Source organism: Xyrauchen texanus, chromosome 6 (assembly GCF_025860055.1).
Source record: "Xyrauchen texanus isolate HMW12.3.18 chromosome 6, RBS_HiC_50CHRs, whole genome shotgun sequence".
Taxonomy (NCBI): domain Eukaryota; kingdom Metazoa; phylum Chordata; class Actinopteri; order Cypriniformes; family Catostomidae; genus Xyrauchen; species Xyrauchen texanus.
In genome coordinates, this window is record NC_068281.1 from 39,436,050 (window position 1) to 39,455,064 (window position 19,015).

General features: G+C 37.5%; 1 protein-coding gene across 1 annotated transcript in view; it reads right to left on the bottom strand.

Moving 5' to 3' along the window:
- The window catches only part of LOC127645227 (GREB1-like protein), a 72,610-nt gene extending 60,117 nt beyond the window's left edge, over nt 1-12,493 (bottom strand). The window contains 1 exon segment of the mRNA XM_052128774.1: nt 12,345-12,493. The gene's annotated coding sequence lies outside the window, so the exon portion shown is untranslated.
- Nucleotides 12,494-19,015: the final 6,522 nt, after the last annotated feature.

The following is a 19,015-nucleotide window of genomic DNA, read 5'->3' on the forward strand; positions in this document are numbered from 1 at the left end:
GAGGTTACCGTGATTATTGTGAACTTGCTTATATGCTTATAAGCTTGTTTAAGCGTTTACTGTATCAAAACAGACTATTAAATCATTTGTTGCAATAATTTTTATGGCCATTAATTGTCAGCCACAATTCTGGCTGCTTTCGGTGACAGCTTTCAGTAGTCTAACCCACAGTCAAAGAGTACATTTAGCTTATTATTACTGCTAGTAAATCTAGTAGAATTTTAGGTTCATTAAATTAGAAGAGTGTAATTTCCATGCAAATAGCACCACCTCACAAGTCTGGAAAAATACATATTATTTTCATATAGCTTTCCCGAAAACACCCACCATCTGCCATTGGTTGAACAAACAGATGAGCTGGAAAGGTCGCTCAAATAAACAGAGCAATATCTGATAGCACACCAGTGTTTACAGTTTTCAGCCAAATCAACCTACAGATGGTTTACTTATAGTTGTCTCTACATAATAAGGCTGGATAGGAGTATTATAAAAATGAAAAGTTAGATATAATAGCTTTATTTTTTTAAACTAGTTGTAAAAATAGGATTCAGTGGCAAAACTGTTCAAGGATTTTTAGTAATTTGAAAGGGTTTGCAAAATATTTGTGTGAATTGTTCTCTATGAATATAAAAGAACCATATCATACATGCTTTACTGACTTCTACATTTTCACGCAGCTTCTTGGTAAAAATTAACAAAAGATGCGCTACAACAACTGTGTGTTTTATTCACTTTCACACAAATTACGACTGCAACAGCTGAGTATGAATTTATTAACATTTATTTTTCGCACTATTTAAGCTATGTTATAATATCGAAACACTGTTACTATAAAGCAGCATTTGAAAAATGACACATTTTAATGCTTGTATTACAAACCCACCTACATCCACACACTTAATCCAATGTGACTAGCTTGTGTGGTAGCTCACCTGATAGGAGTGTTGAACTCGGAAATCCACGGTTCAAGCCCAGCCAAACACGCAAACTGATATGTGAGATGAAATTGACATAGAAGATACACCTAATGACGTGGTTGTTTCAGAAAATGTCCTTTTCAATTTGTATTTTGTTTTTGGACACTATCAGTTAGGTTTACATGTTGGTTAAGGGTAAGGATGTTGGTTTTGTTTACATCTCACTGGTTTTTAAAACACTATTTGTTAGGTTTAGGTTAAAGTTTTAGGTTAGGGAGGTACGTTTTACTCATTAAAACCTCCATCTAATATTCACCTAAAAAAATCCTTATCTAATTACGACACCATTTCACTCGCTTTTGGCGCCCCCCACTGGACATTTCACTGGGAAACTGCAGCGTGACATGTAATGAAGCACGTCATTTCAATTTGCAAAAATGTTGGCACGGTCACAAAAGGCTGGGATTTGCCTAGCGAACTATAATAAAACCAAAAACATCTAATTGACTTACACTGAAGTATGTATTCGAGACATATCTAGGGACCAGAATATGGGCTCTTCTGTTTGCAACCACCTAGCAAACACCCACAACAACGTAGCAAACACAAAACAAGCACCCAGAACACCTTAGCATTGTGGTAGCGAGTTTTGTCATATATTCTTCTCTCATCAAATCTACAGAACTCTACTTTTTAATTATTGTTATATTTACAGTAAGACAAGCACCACGTTTTATGACTTCTCTAGAAGCCTCTGGCTCACATATTGAAATCAGTGTTGCTAATCAGTCTTTGTGCTACAGCACCCTCCACTGTGCTCAACACGGCCTTCTCCACCTTCACCCTGACAAGTCTTCCTTCAAGCTTTGTTTCCAGACATGTTTGCTGACAAATGTCTGGAGGCCAGAGCAGATAAGCTGGGTGCGCTGAGGTGGCTGCAGATATTAGGCTTTTGATGGAGATGAGGAGGAGGTCCAGCACCCATCTGCTCAAGATAAGATTAAACTGTACTCTACTTAAAAAGAGCTACAGTACACTTCCGTAAAGCACTGTGCTATCCTGTGATTTAAAGGCCATATCATTTATGTCAATTTTGCAAAAATGGTGTCTGTTTTCAAACAGGTGTCCCAGACACACTTCTATTGGTCAGTCAAACAGGTAGTCCCCACCCCAAAATGAATGCTATTGAGAATTGGTTGTGATTATCAATCAAACTGAACGAAACTACCAGTGCTGGACTGGGAAGAGAAATTGGCCCAGGATTTTACATAGCAACTGGCCAAAATGTTGCTGAGCAGGGTGAGCGGTGGGATGGGATTGGTGGGTAGTTGAACCAAGTTGTTGAGTGGTGTTGGGGTGTCATTTTGGCTTATTGCGACCGACCCACCAGCCCTCTCGGTTCTCTTGATGGCCAGTCCTGAAATAAAACTAAAAATACAATTGTAAAATTTTAAATATGTTGAATATTTAGTATAAAACTTTTCCTTGAAATGGTGTTAGGAATTTGTACTGACAAAATTTGCACATGTTTTATTTTGCTGTTGATGATGCTTTCCTTACAGTCAAATTTGCCACCTTAAAAAAAATGGTGTGACGAAAATGTAAGACAACAGCTTTCAGGTCCAAACAAAGATATATTAGCTGATGTGAAGGGCTTTGGAGGAGAGAAGCCCACCTCCCGAGAAACTATCAATGCACATGAAAGCAGGAGGTCAGCAACCTTTGACATCTCCATTCAGAGGGGGGAGGGGACATGATCTTTTGTCAAATTAGCTACATTGATCCAATTGTGTGACATTGTCGAATCCAAACCCCAGACTGTGTGGCAGACACTTTTTAAAGTCTTTTCAGAGCTGAATAATGAAACTCTTCAGAAGGGACACCAGTGGGCTATACACTGATTTTTTTTTTTTTTTTTTAAGACAAAATCAAAGAAAAGATTGTCAGCTCATATTAAAAATAAATCCAAATATTTGAATCATTATCAAGATTTTCCGTTAAACTTTTCAATTTTTGTAATCACCTTTTTTAAAAGGTACAACTACTCCATGCAGTCGCTTAATAAATGTGAGCTCATACAATCTACAGTATATTTATAATACAAATCTGTGAAATGCTCTTTCTATTAGTTTTAGAATAAATGTAGTATAGCACAGCAGAACATGTCAGCTTACCTAAATAATTTAATGTCAACTACCCATGTCTTTTCTGTTATATGAAACTGAATATTGTAAAATCAATAAGTAAGATCAATACAGTCACTGGACCCATCACATAACATTCATTAAATGCCTTTTAACCAAACTTTCTAACTTCCTTATTGCTCACATTAGTATGCTATTAAAGAGAATAATGGGAAAAGACATTGCACTGCCAGATATGGCTCCTATTAAACCCATCAATAACCCAGCTTGCATTCCCTCTGCTGTTTTTACTCAAGGGAGGAGAAGACAATGCAAAGCAGAGATCCAGACATTCTTGCCCTGTCATTAAAGAAGGGGACAGGTTAAAAGTTTACAAGACAGCCAGGTCTCCACTGCAGCTGATGAGATTGGTAGAGGACAGGGGTCAGCGCTGATTCCCAGAGTCATCAGGTGGAAGGGAGCAATAAGCCATTGGCCACTTTAACTTAACAGGGCAAATAGATTAAAACAGCTTAAAATCAAGCATGTAGTTATGAACATATGCGCCACTTTTCAATCTCGGATTTACGTCACATTTAAGAAAACAAATGAGAGAGCAAAATCAAGTGGGGCTTTTAGGAACCTTTTAGAACAATTATAAGAGTTCAAGGAATGGTCAGTTTGTAGAGTGCCATTGCACCCTTGGACTTGTTCACTATTTATTGTTACAGCTTGGAAACAGAATGGAGGCCTATTACACTCAAAATTGTTGTTGTCACCAATTACGGCAAAATGCAATTAAAATGAACAATAAATAATTATTTAATTCACCAGTAAAGTAACTCTTACTTGATTGGAGACAAAGGAGCTGAATCAGAAAAATCCAAATTGATGTCTGTGTTGTATAATATTGGTGTGTACTGTATGTCTTTGCTTTTTGCATATATTATAAGAATTGTACAGCATATTGGTCAACTAACTATTGTTTTTAATTGTGCTTTATAAATAAATTGCCTTGCTTTGAAAAATTGCTGCAAACCATTTGGACAGTCACAGGAGAATAACTAAAAACATGACACAAGTTCCATAATTCTTAATACTAGAAAGGTTAATGTTATGAAGTGGCCATGTAAAACCTCCATAAAAAAATTATAAATTAAAAATAATAATCTTTCTTAATTCTGACAAAAGACTGGAGAGAATGGCAAAGTTCAATGTTCTAGAAATTAAACAATTGTTACTGTAAGGCCGATTTATAGTTCTGCATCAAACCTATGCCGTAGCCTTTAAGCAGTGTTTAATTATTAAATTAACGAATAACTACTCGCTTGGCCAAAATAGATGTCATTTTAAAACGTAGAAGCTACAGTTTACAATTCATATAAGAAGGACTATTAACAAGTTTTTTTGCAGACAAAATACAAGGATTCGGTTTTCACTACTTGCAATAAAAATATATGATTACTTACTGTATGTCATACTATAAAAAATTTGTTTTAAACCATCAGAAAGATCGGAAAGGTCTCGACGAATAAAGTAAAACAAGCATATTGTTATTCAGACCAAATATATATCGGGTAAAAGAGTTTGTAAGTTGTAAAAAGATGTTTTTGCTTGTAAAACTTCAAGAAGCAGAATCTAAAAACAGCAGATGCTCCAGGTTAAAATGAACCCAAATACAATGTGATATGATGTGTAGATCCGACACGTAGTTAAATTTTCGGCGTGATGCGCATCAGGCTATGCCGTGGGTTGAACGCAGAAGTATAAATTGACCTTTACTGCTGTAATTGCCATCAAAGGTGTTTCTACCAGGTATTATGAGGTAAATACATAATTACTTTAAATATTTGTTTTTTATATAATTAAGTAAAACATCTAGATTCCCTTTTCTTTGACAATGTTAGAGTGCTTTATGGAGATTGTTGAGTGAAAAACAATTCAGCGTTTGAGGGGTTGTGCACAGCCTAATTTTTATAAGCCTTGTATAATCTGGAAATTTTATGAGACTGAGCCGTGTGTCCTTTAACATTTGTCCATGATTAACATTTGCAAAATATTCTGCCCATCAATATACCATGCACAATACTTCTGTCATGTTGTATTTATAACTGCATACTTTTTTTTAACTTGAAATGTAAAAGCAATTATAATTTCTAGTTTACATTAAATACTTGGACAAGCCATGGGTGCTAAAAGAATAGTTATAGAAAACAACATTTAAAAAAACCACAAAGGCAGTGAATGGAGTATCTCTAACTAACAACATAACTGTAATAAACATGTTCTTTCTCAAAGATAAATGCTGTTGAACTCTACAGAGCCGAAGCCTTCGAACTGACAACTAAACCAACTCTGACGTCACCAGGTAACCATGGCTACAGCTCACAATGCCACAGGAGTGAAAGGGTGAGCACCAATTCATTTGAGCTCCATGTGCTACTTTATTACACTGATCTTGGAGTAGTGTTTCTATATCCCAAATTTCAAGGCAGATCATTTTAAAACAGATTCTGCTTTCTGAAACAGATTCAAAACTGGCCTCTGATCTAAGCATCTGAGCACTATAACGACAAACTTTAAGTACATGTTCAGTATGGAATTGAACTCTAGGGCTCAGTGTGGCAATTCATATCTAGACTGATAAATGCAGTAGAACAGGCTGCTGCTTTAGAAAGACCAAGATGTTTGTCTACAGAAAGAAGCACCTGCTGCCTGAGTCGTGGTAAATCAAGGGTGTAAAACAATAGGAGGGATTTTAACAGCTAGTTGGGCATCTATTTATCTTGCCATCTGCAAGTCACTGGTGGCCATAGAGTCTTCTGCTTATCTGCAGAAACTACTGAAACAAGAGAGACTCAAAATAATAACATAATAATATCTGTCATCGGCTAATAACATTGTCCACGGCTGATTAACAGAGGCGATGCCTTACCTTTGTTACAATTACATAATCTACTGACAGCCTTTCATTATTGATTTTAATGACCGATACGATAATGACAATTTTTGTGTTTAAGTGTCTGATAACAGATATGCAAACCCAATTTTTAATCCTTGTTTTATTTCTATTTTTAGGCACAATAACATCCAAATAATTTTCTATATTTCTATTCACATCATCTCTATTCACAAATAATTAAGATGTTAATTTATTTTCACTTCTTCTAATTAGATTCTCATTATTGTAATACAGAATTTTTACAGAAAAAAACATTTGCAGTAATGTGATGTTCAGTGATTATATTATAAATTCATTTTATTTGTATTACAGTATTGAGTATTTCTTACTGTTATTTGTTTTGCTTTTAAGGTTTTATATATATATGTTACATATACTGTATTCTTGACAGGTTTCACCTAGTGAAATATAATAGTTACCTACAACAATATTCAAAGTGCATAAACACCAAGGATTTGACACTTACTGATTAAGTGGCCCAAAGGTGATTATAAATCACCATCAATAATGCATCAATAATTGTAATGGTAATTAAAGCAACAAAATTGTATTCTGATTTTGCTGATCGGTTTGCTTTTCTTTGTCCAGTGATTGATCGTCTTGTTACAATAGATCAATACTAGATACTGAATACCATCCCTTCTTGACTACTGATATCCAATGCTGTTTATATTAGATTTTTCTTCATTCCCTTTACCTTGTTATGACAGAGAGATATATTATACACACAGCAATGTCAAAACAGAAGATATGAGATTGATGAAAGAAAGAAATTAAGAGTTCATGAAAGATGGCAAAGGGGAATATTTTAAAAACTGTTGCCCTGGCAACAGGAAAACTAAAAATAAAAAATTGATCAACAATGGAGGGTCTAAGTCACATTCAGCTGTGTTATCTGTGTAGGAGATGTCAAGCAGCTTTCAGCAGAACCTTTGTCTTCTCCATGCAGGTTCCTGGCCCACGGAGACAAAAGAGTTTCATGTATAACCACGGAAAAGAGCTTTAGGGTGAAGGAGTGCATTCTCATTGGCAACCAACAAACAGCAAACAATCCACGGCTCTCTTTTCAATCACTCCATTGGAAACATGGGTAAGCTAAAGATTGAATTTAAACTCAGACTGAAAGGCCCTCAAGAAGCAAAGTGACGTGGCAGTCTTTAAAGCTGACAGGCCAAAATGGAACCAAGCAGAGGCGTAGACCCTTTTTTATTCTAAATTCTTGACTTGCAAGCATGAGACTACTAAAACAGACTATTATAGTAGCGTCAATAGCACAAATTGCAACAGAGTTGTTAAGTGTGAAACATTGCAGATAATCAGTTCAAACTGTTCAATGAATTGATTGAAAAATAAATAAAGGAGAATATTGCTGTTTTTTTAATGGTTAAATATTCTCCCTTGAGTTCATTTAGTGGAAAACAGAGGTGAATACATCTTGATGATTATTTTTATCAACATTTTTTATGTATTTTACTTTTTGCATGAAATATTTTGAATTTGAGTTCCTAAAATCCTAGTTGGTAACCAAACCCTCTAAATGGCAGCAACAGATCAGAACCTTGACTGCTACAAAAGAAAACATTTTTGTTCAAATCCCACTAAAAAAGGGAAGCTGGTCATTCAAAGCCTCTTTCAAGAAAGAGAAAAAAGGAGAAAGAGATGTCTCTTTACATCCTAAGTGAAGACAGGCTGATGGCAGTGATGTAACAGGGGCTATTCTTATCTCCTCCAGATTAACTTCCAATTGTTTTGGGAAAACAAAGGCAGCATCTTAGGAAACCACCCCTTAAAGGTCCAGATGGTCACCATCCAAGACCCCTGACCTAAAGGCTCTGCCAGGGGACACAACTGCACATGTCTCACGCACAGAAAGGCCACCCAGCAAACTTGCATCTTTGCAGCCAATCAAACTAGAACTCTGGTCACACTTTCATAAGCTCTAAGGCTGTGCTGATGGAGTGGAATTTAGCCAGTTGGTCTGGTGGCCTAATCACTTGGAGTGGTTAATTAGAAGCAGGAGGACCCAATTAAATGACCAATATATACTGGTTGTGTAGAGAGTGTATAGCTTAATATCCAACCGTTTCCATCTTGATTAATACCTGACCTCGGTTGAGTCTTGGTTTCTCCCTTGGTTCCTCTACTTATCTTAGTAGAGGAACCAAGGGAGATCTTCCTTGCCACTGTCGCCTTTGGCTTGCTTGCTGGGATTGTAAAGTACTATTATTTGTAAAGACACTTGGGAATAGTCACATAAAGACTTTTAAAACTTGATCTTACTACAAGATGCAATAATTAGTACAGATGGTGAGTTACCTATGAGTCAGGGCCGTTTCTAGCTATAAGCAGCATAAGTGGCAGCTTAGGACCCCGAGCCACCACTGCAACTAACAATCTGTGAGTAAGCCTCATGGTACGTTCAGACCAGAGGCGTTGAGAGCGTCAATTCGACCGGAAGTCATTCATTTTCTGTGACAGCCAGCATCTCACGGCGACGAGAAGCGGCGCGGCACATCTTGGGAGGTGGTCTCCTGATCTTGGTCTCCTGATATATGCTACTTGTGATATGTCGACATGTCTGGATGTTTTGCAGCCCCTTTAAATATAGTTCACAAAACCAAGCATTCTGAACGAACATTGCCGCCTATTTCAACTACGTCAGAGCTTCCATAGCGTTGTTGGCAGGGCACCCAGAGCGAATTTTACATTTACATTTATGCATTTGGCAGACGCTTTTATCCAAAGGGACTTACAGAGCCCTTATTACAGGGACAATCCCGCCACACTCTCGCCACCTCTGGTCTGAAGGCACGGTCAGGCAGCGGTTTTAGCTCAATTAGACAGTTATAGTGGGCCCACTTGTGGCCAAATAGGGAAGGGAGAAATTCTGTTAAGCAATAATGCACAGCGGTGCTCTATTGGTTGTATGTTGAAGGTCCTATTTCTGTTGTATATGGTTATTTATTGTTATTTACAGAAATGTATTGGTAATTTGTATAGTTATTTACAATATTGGTAATTCATTGGTAATTTTGGATTTTGTTTACTTAATCTATTCCATTTTAAGTTAATATATTCAAATTTGTTGAAGACTGGGCCTATTTTGTCGGATCATACTTGGGTGGGCCTGGATCTGGGGTGGGGTGTGTGTGTGTGTGTGTTTGGTTGTGGGGGGTTAGCTATAAGTAAAATTTTGCTTAGGGCCCCCATAAGCTAAGAAATGACCCTTCTATGCATTGACAAAACGTACGACAAAAGTACGACTTCCATAAAAATAAAAAAATCTAAGAACGGTGTTATTACGATTTGTCTTAAGTTTAACCCCAAACCCAAGCCTAAACCTAACCATAAAGTCTAAAGCACAACGTATAATTGGGTTTTGGCGCTTGAACGCGCAAGTCTTTCAAAGCGTACTTCATTTGACTGCTATACAAATGCAGGAATCTCCTGACCTCCTCACACATGCGCTCTTGACGTGCACATCCACTGTTGTTTCTCCTGTTGCTGAGTGGTGATTAAATCTCCTTCTGGCACTTCTTCATAAAAGCATCAGCTCCACTGTGAGTGTCGCCACCTTGTGGACCAACTGATTCATGCACATAATTCCAGGCGCATGAGCATTATGCGCATTCAGAGTATGCACAGGTAAGAAAAATCGGGCAGCAAACAATCAGAGCTCGAGTGCTCTGATGATGACAAAATTTGCATCACGCTTCCTGTGCACGGACTCTCAGTGGTCATGTCAGACCAATGTATTCTTGGGGCTGAATCCCTCACCCAAACCCAAAATCTATCCAATGATTTTAAAGGGAAAAATCGCTGTTGTGTACCATGGAAGAAAGAGAAACAGGTCTGACCCCTTATCCAAACCCTAAAAAAAAATACATTAGGGTTTGGACAAGACAAACAAAGTGTATTACAGACTATTTAAATACATCAATCATTTGTATTGCATAAATATAGAATGAGGGGGCAGATTTGTTTACTGACATTCCCTTTCTTAAAACAAAGTGTTGGATAGGAGGCTAGCAAAATTGTATTTGATGTATATATTTGAAATAATTTTTTTGATTGGTTGATCTCTATGGGAATAAAAGTCATACCTTTTCGTAAAAGCTAAATCATACAATATCTTACGATTTAGCCATTTAGTAGGAATTAATAGTTGTCAGCTTTCATGAGACTATACTGGACTTTGAATGATCTAACCAATAGAGAGAGATAGATAAATTCAAGTCTTTCCCTACCTGTTTTCCTTGGTAAAATATGTCACATTACAGAAGTAAATGGGTTGTAAAAGATTTTTTTAGGACCAGTTCAGCTAGGTCATTATAAAAAACATGCTGGAATTTTCTTCACCTTGACACCAAAGTCAACTTTATATGGCAATGACAGACCGTGAGCTTTCGGAGTTGCCTTCTTTTCTATGGTGTACTTTCAGTTTCATTACCAAATGCATGTTTAGGACTCCAGCTTTCTCATAGCTGAATTTTGGCTTAGGCTCTGAAGTGTCTGTGACCTCTAAGGCCACGGAGTAGAAATCTTCAGGGGGTGGGAGAAAGAATAAGGCTGTGAGTACACAGGAATGTGACCAAAACATTGCCTTTAAACCTCCAGGTCATTGGACCTTGAAGGACATCAGATGAATGTCCAGTTTAGAAAGGAATGTATTCAAGACAGGTTTATGTGTTGTACCAGGAATACAACCCAGAGATGACTTAAGATTCACAAAAGAACACTGATTGATTGTGACACTTTAAAGCCTTTATATATTGAATTCTTGACTTTATCTACTAACAGCTACGTAAAGACAGCTTCAACTGCTGAAAGCTGACAACGCATAGCAACAAACTACAGTCAAGACTTAAAAGTTCATCCATTCCTATAATCCCCTTATAAACGTGATAAACATAGTTTCCACCAAAATATCATCGATACTAATGTTTATAATCAAAACAAATTAATATGGCAGTGGTTCCCAACTCTGCTCCTGGAGGCCCCCCAACAGTACACATTTTGGATATCTCTCTAATCAGACACACCTGATTCAACTCATCGACTCCAAGACCTAAATTGGGTGCATCAGAAAAGGGAGATATACAAAATGTGCAGTGAAGGTACAGGGTTGGGGACCACTGTAATATGGGTCTTTCAAACAGTGTAAAAAGCTTTCAGAACCTTTCTGCAAAAGCTTTCTCTTTTTCCCAATTGATGATGTGCCAACATAATCACACGGGAAGTCTGCACGTTGATTACAATAGTTCTAGTTCACATAATCAGTGATGAGCGTGATTCGGAGTTTATATTTTTTCCCTCTATCATTACATTTTCACTGCACTGATGGTTGATTTAGTTTTGGGGTTTGGGTTGGGGGTACAGTTTATAAAATATCCATTCCTTTTCACCATATTACAGCCTGTACAACTTGCAACTCGCTTTTGGCCCCCCTCTGTGCAATATACCCGGAAAACGGAGCTCACATGTGCCCATACATCAAACAACACTTACTGCTTTGGCCACTGGGGGCAGTGTTATGCATTTTGGTTAGCACAGACCGATTTTAGCTAAATAAAAAATTAAGCTTACGGTTTCCGATTTAACTGTGAGATCAGTCTGGATGTGCTGGCTACTTTCAAGTTACCTGTGTAAATTTACAGTTTTACAGTAGTAACAATTGTAGTAACATGGTATTTTGGCAGAAACTATAGTTATTATTGCAGTTGCTTGTTAGTGATGCCGCTGAAACTACTAAGAAATGGCTTCAGTGGAAAGATCATCAGTGACAGACTTAAAAAAAACTTTGTATACTCACTTTCTATGAACATATTCTGTGCAGTTATGACTGAAATGATCCAAGGCCATTTAAATAGTAGAAAAATACTAGATGCAAATGTTATGTTCAATAACTGCCAATGAATATTCAGTACCCATAAAGAAATCTGAAATATGACCATGATATATAAAAACATATACAGCATATGTAAAAAGACAATTGTGTAGTACTTTAAAATATATGTTATGTATATGTACATATATGTGACATTTTAAGATCAGTGAAACACATCTGTGTGTTTTAGCTACATTGTCATCCATAAAATATCAGTATGGATGATACTATCAACATGTAGGTATGAATGACAGCATTCCCATTGAAATAATAATAATAATAATAATAACAACAAAGCAAATAAATAGAAAATAGCCAGAAACAACGTGAATTCAAATCTCCCCTTTTGGAACAAAGACAGTAAAACTACCATATATTTGCATGCAAATTACTTCAAGCAAGTCCTGACTCACCCTTGAACCTAATATATAATGCACATGAAATGTAAATGTTACCTCAGCTGCCACAGAAGGTATTCTATCCGACGACACGATATGTCATTACTTACCGAATTCTTTGGCCAGATGAAAGGGTTTCGAGCAGAGGTGAGATCTCATCTTTCTCTTGCTGTTCAGATTTCACTTCTTTTTCTAGAAAGAACTGTCTGTCTGTTCGGTCACGTCACGTACCGTTTGCTGTCAGTGTGTTTCTCCGTGAAACTCACAGGGGTCTTCTGAGGTTCATTTATTTGTCCAAGAACGGTGGAACCGTCGAAAAATACGAAAAATAATCAACTCATTTTAGAAATCACACTGACCTGTGCAGTCAGGGTAAAGTGAGCAAATAATCTTGCTGCAACTCTGATGATTTGGTATCTATAATAGACAACTTTTTTTTCACAGTTGAAATTGTCGCGAAGCATGTAGTTTATTTAGAATGAGGACTTTACACTTGTAAAATTACTTTTTTCTTCTGCTTCTAATTTTCTGTTTGAATTTTGAGTAAAGATGCTATCTTGCTATCTAGACATCGATATAACACTTTACAAGTAAAAAAAATAAATAAAAACTGTTGCACTTTAGTCTGTTTTGAATATTATTCTGATGCTGGTGTAAATTTGAAGTATGGCGCTTTTCGTACCTCTGTCTCCTTAAGATGATTCGCTTATGTTTCCTCTTTTGTAAATCGCTTTGGATAAAAGCGTCTGCCAAATGAATACATGTAAATGTACAATAAGGTGGTATTCGTTGAAAGTAGGCAAGTTATATAATAATAATAATAATATTAATAATAATAATAATAATAATATTAATTTGTACAGCACCTTTCAAACATGAAATGCAGCTCAAAGTGCTTCACAGGTGGAAAAAAATATGAGAATAATAAAAAATTTGAAGAAAACACTTCAAACATATCAAGATAGTAAAATGAATTAAAAGAACTACATTACTTAACATGACCTTACAATAAACGTTGTGTTCATGTTTATTCATTTAATACATTTTATTTTATTTTAATACTTAAATTAAGTTAAATATGTATACATTAATGCATTAGGAATTAACGTGAACTAACAAACACTTGTATTTAAAAAATAAATATTAACCCAGATTAATACATTATATAATAAAATCTCATCCATTGTTAATACAGGATATGCATTTACTAATGTGAAAAAATGCCAGCCAGATTGTAAAGTGTTACTGATATTGTTAAACAAGTAGCGATTAAATAATTCATAAAAACAATTATGAACAATTATGTGTTTTTAATTAGCAAACATATAAACAGCCAAAGTCAGTCTCGCTCAGACAAATCAAAGTAATGAAATCAAAGCCTTACAGTACACAAACTACTGTCACAGCCTTACAATACAGTGAACACTTGTTCATAGAATGACATAATTACAAGTTGGGGTGGATCAGTTATGCAGGAGACACCATGTCTGAGCCAAAGTGATTCTAATGTTAAAATATAAAAATTATAATAAGCTCTCACTGGCAGAAATGTAAACTTATTTCAACAATAATGAAATATGAAAACACTGTCCTATGGAATATTGGAAGGTAGGGTAATTGTCCTTATAGGCTGGTATAGAGCTCCCACTACTGGAGGTTTGTATGCACTACAAGGCATTGGCCTCAGCTTACAGAAGGGCAGGTTTTTAGATGCATGTCTGCTTTATCCAGCAAAACACTAAATTATTTTGCTCAGTTGGTAGAGCGGGTTGGCCACTGATTGCAAGGTTGGTGGTTCGATTCCTGGCCCACACGACTCCACATGCCAAAGTGTCCTTGGGCAAGACACTGCACCCCAAGTTGCTCCCAATGGCAGGTTAGCGCCTTGCATGGCAGCTCTGCCTTCATTGGTGTGTGTGTGTGTGTGTGTGTGTGTGTGTGTGTGTGTGTGTGTGTGTGTGTGTGTGTGTGTGTGTGAATAATAAGAGACTTAAAAACATCTTGACTCAGTAACATCCTGTTACTTATTTATCACTCAAATAGAACTCAAAGCTGTAGCATGAACAGGAAAATAGCCAATTATTTGTATCATAAGACTTTGGTCTCCCACCAGTATATTTGGTTATATCTCACTAGGACACCAGAAAGGTTCCTCCACCTCCAAAACAACATGATCACACAGGAACTCGACATGTCGCTAATGAATACTAAAGGTACCCTTACATCAATATCATTCTGCCAAGTTACTGATAAGTGACCTCCCCCATCAGACACACCTTTGTCTCAATTCAAATGTGTTTACCTTTTCCTGTGGCACTGATGGCACATCGCACAAACGATCTCAAACACAGGTTCTGGTCCAATGGAATCAAATGAAGTAATCACATTCACACAATCGATGATGAGTGTGATTCAGAGGTTGCATTTTCAGAATTATATTTGTATTCCACAGTCGGTTTGGTTTGGGAGGAGTTTATTTAGGTATATTTTTATTTAGCACACTGTTTACTCTGTGGACATTTCACAGGAGTGTTGTAGATTTGAACTGACGTTATGAACATGTTGCTCATAATCACTGTAATTTGCTAAATGTCTTTCAGCTTCTAAGAATGAATACCTAAAATGTTCTGGTAGTTACTTACAGTGAAAAAACTCCCTGGTTTCATATTCAGGGTTATCAGGACATATCTCACTATGGAAACCAGAATGGAGGGAAAGTATTTTATGCTAATCAAAATAATAGAGTATAGGATCTCCAGAGGGTGCCGCTGGTGTGGCAGCTGAGGAACCCCAGATGATGCCTCGAGGAGAATTGATTGAGGACATTCTGTAGTAATCATAGGTTTAAATTCAAATTAGGTAAGAACATTCTTTAATGGGAAGATCTTGCTAATGCCCAATGTCCTGCTTTTCAGAGCCGTGTAACCTGCAAGAAATGGACGTGATCTCCACGTGTGTGAAAGCTGCTCCAGCTCAACGTCTCTCAGTGCAGGCCCTACATATAAAACGACATAAGCATAGGGGCCCGCGACCACCAGGGGGTCCCCTTCCATGGGTACAGACAGTATAGTGGGTATGTGCACTCCAAATGTCAGATGGAAAATCTATATATAGCACATTCATTTTTTTTTTTTTTTTTTTAAGATTTACGCATTTCAATTTCATAACAAAATTCAGTAAAAATCAAATTAGTAACTTGCCAAATAAAGCCTTCATCAGCCAAATAAAAAGGACACTGCATCTATGTGCACTTCTGCAGTCAATTCAAGATGGACTTCATCGACACATAATCATTCATCTTAGAGTTTGTAAAAATCGTTTGGTTTTAAACATTGCCCACCAGCATCTACTCAGCTTACCTACATAAATCAAGACTTGTATTATACTTATATATCTAATATTGGCATTATATTCATGCTGTTTAGCCAGAGGGAAACAACAGTGGAGGAAGTTGAGAGGATCTTTACTAAGCTGAGGCACTCCATTGACAGAATCCACTCTGAGAACTGTTGTGTTTTTCAGAGTTGTTTACCTGCAGGAAATGTGATCATGTGCGTGTGCTCCAGCTCAGCATCTCTCCTCCTCAGATCAGCAAACTCCCGCTCCATTCGCTCCAAGAGTCTTTCAGCTTGACTCACTGCAGACTTTTCCTGATCTCTGATCACCAGCTGTGTCACCTCAGAGCGGCTTCTCTCAATAGAGCGTTTGAGCCCTGCCCTTTTAGGCCCGCAGTTGGCCTATATTAGTGGGCGCAAAATCACTATTTCTTCAGAATTTTCTTTCTTCAAGACAGCAACATCATCTCATCTTGAAAGCCCTCTCTGATTTGCCATCGAGATGCACTTCTTCAGTGGATAGGAGCTTCTCTGCAGACACGGACAGGACAACTCATCACCTGTACTACTCAACGCCTCCAGTGAGAAGACTCAGCCCTCCCCTGCAGATTCTCTCTCTCTTTGAACATCAAATTAAGTCATAACTGTCGCAGAGTGATTTTTAAGTCACTGCAAAATAGGCTGTTGGAAGATGATGGAGTGGGTAAAATGTTTGGACTTGTATAATGTGTAATTTCAATTTAGAAATATATAATTTTTTCAATAAATTACATTTTTCAAAACCTAATATCAACCAGTAAAAGTGAAGTGCATTCAGATACAATTACTGTTAATACTCGCCATGATTTCTGTGTCAGTAGATAAGAATGATATCACATGTATCCAGGACAGAAATGAGGACCCAATTCCAGGAATGCCAAAAACCGAACTTAACAAAAGAACACCCACGATGGGGAAAAATGACAACACAAAGCAATAAACAAAACTGAGAAACTAAAGAACCAGACTGACCAAGAGACAGGAACTGACTGGAGACAAGAACGACAGGACGACCTGACAGGGAACAGAACACAAGTGAGAGTTTAAATAGTAGGGTGACCAGATTCCTGCTTGTGGAAAACGAGACAGACCCCTCCCAGCAAAAATGAAATTTACATATCCTTACCTAGGTGCAGATCAATGCGAAGTAGTGGGCGCATCCGCATCTGTAACTGTTGTCACCTTGTACTTTTCACTGGCTGCAATATTTCTGTGTGCGCTTGTCTTTCAAGAGTTTATTGTAAAATGCAGAGCAGTCCAGTCCAAAATTAAGATGTACGAAAAGCATCGCATTCATGACTGTTACACTGAGTCGAGATTTATCCAGTCTCCGTGCAGTGTTCACTAATGAGAACACACGCTCCACAGATGAAGAGGTCCCAGGCAGACTCCAAAGTTGATGGTCTTGCTCTACAGCTCACAAAAAACGTTTGTCTATCTCTCAGACACGGCCATCTTGTTCATGTTCCACTCAGTGATGCGACGAGTCACATTGAGTGTCCCACTCATCAAAGAGCGTGCTTTGTCAATCAAACTGACAGCGGGGATTCTGGAGTAGAGGTGTTCGAGGCTGCTCTGAATGTCTTTCCACTATGGGATGTCTCTCAGTAGGGCCCACTCAAGTTTTTCCTGAGTTCTCCAATGAATGGCTCCAATTTTGGAGGTAATGCACCGATGCTGATCGCTGAATAAAAGTTTCTAACTGCACAAAAGAAATAATCTGCTTGCATGTCACCAGCTTCATCGAGGGCATCCAACTGCTTTTTAATGTCAGAGGGTATGACTGATTCCTCCAGCCTGGCCTGCAAGACTTTGCTCAGGTCATGAATGTGCAAAACTATGGCCGTGCACAACAGAATAATAAGCAAAAAGTCCTTCACTTATGCGCCTTGTCAGATTGGAACTTTGCTTCACCAAAAGTCGCTAACACTTGGTGTGGCACATTTACTTTTAGCAGCATCCACATGTTTTGTATGAACCGTATGTCGTTGTGGCCTCCATGGGAAATGGAAAAGTGAGCTCCACAAATCTCACATCTCACTTTAATAGACTCTGTCTGTGACTCCTTTTTTACAAATGTAAAACATTTTTGAAGATCTTCATTAAATGTACATGCACGCTTCCTTGACATATTTCACCTGTGTGCGGTTTCAGACTGACACTTCAATCAGTTCACTAAATGGATGTCCATTGATAGGGGATTGTGATTGGATAGTTTAATCCAATCAAGTACTTCAAATAACACAGTGTGATTGTATTGGTTTTACAAGCCGTATCCTTGGCTACCTTTGATTCGAAATTTTAGGATAGGGAAAATACGGGACAAAACACGACTTCAGGACACTAGAAAAAGTGCTTGAATATGGGACTGTCCCAGGAAAAATGAGTCATCTGGCTAACCTACTTTTTGATAAAGATGGTGAGTTGATGTCAGAGTTTTAGTCACTTGATCTGAGTATTTGCAGGGACCCTTTACCATGTTTTTATCAGAAATTTGGCTCACTCACAGCACAGGATTATAGATCATGATTAATGACCATCAATCAGCTCAATTCATCATTTATTATAAGCTGTTCAGCTCCCTTCTTTCTGTTAAGCGGTACTGGGATATGCAGGGACAAAGATCAAAACAGTTTCTATTCTATAAAATGTATTTATTGTGTCTCTAGTTCTGTCTATGCTGCTTGCTGTTGTCTTCCGTACTGTACTGTTATAGTGTCTAGTGTTTGATACAATAGTTCAGCACATTTCAGAATTCCTATGTATTTAAATGACAATAAAGTCTTTTTCTGATCTCTGATCAGTTGTGTCACCTCAGGGCAGCTTCTCTCAATAGAGCGCATCAGCTCAGTAAAGATCTTCTCACTGTTCTTCACTGCTGTCTGTGCAGAGTGCTGTTACACACACATTACAATCAGCTCTTACTGCTTCCTAACACAGAGTGAAACTGTTCTTCCAGCTGTCTGCAGATGTTCTTCTGTTCAAATCTCACCTTATGAGACTTCACAGTCTCTTTCAGCTCCTCAAGCTTTTTCTCGCTCTCCTGGATTCTTTGCTGCAGTTTCCTCTGTGTCTCTCCCAAAAGACTCTGAAAACAAATAACTGTAAAACCTCATGACATAAAAATGCATGCAACTAAATCACTATAACACCAATCTAAAATAAAACGCCACAACATTCAGTTCTTGGCATTACTGTTAGCATTAGCATAGCAGTGTCTGATTTCAGTTCAAACCTGTTTCTCAGTCCTCTCTGCAGTAGCTGTTACATTATCATGGTTTTTATGTTCGTCCATCGTACACAGATAACAAATGCACATCTGGTCAGTACGACAGTAGATTTCCAGCTGTTTAT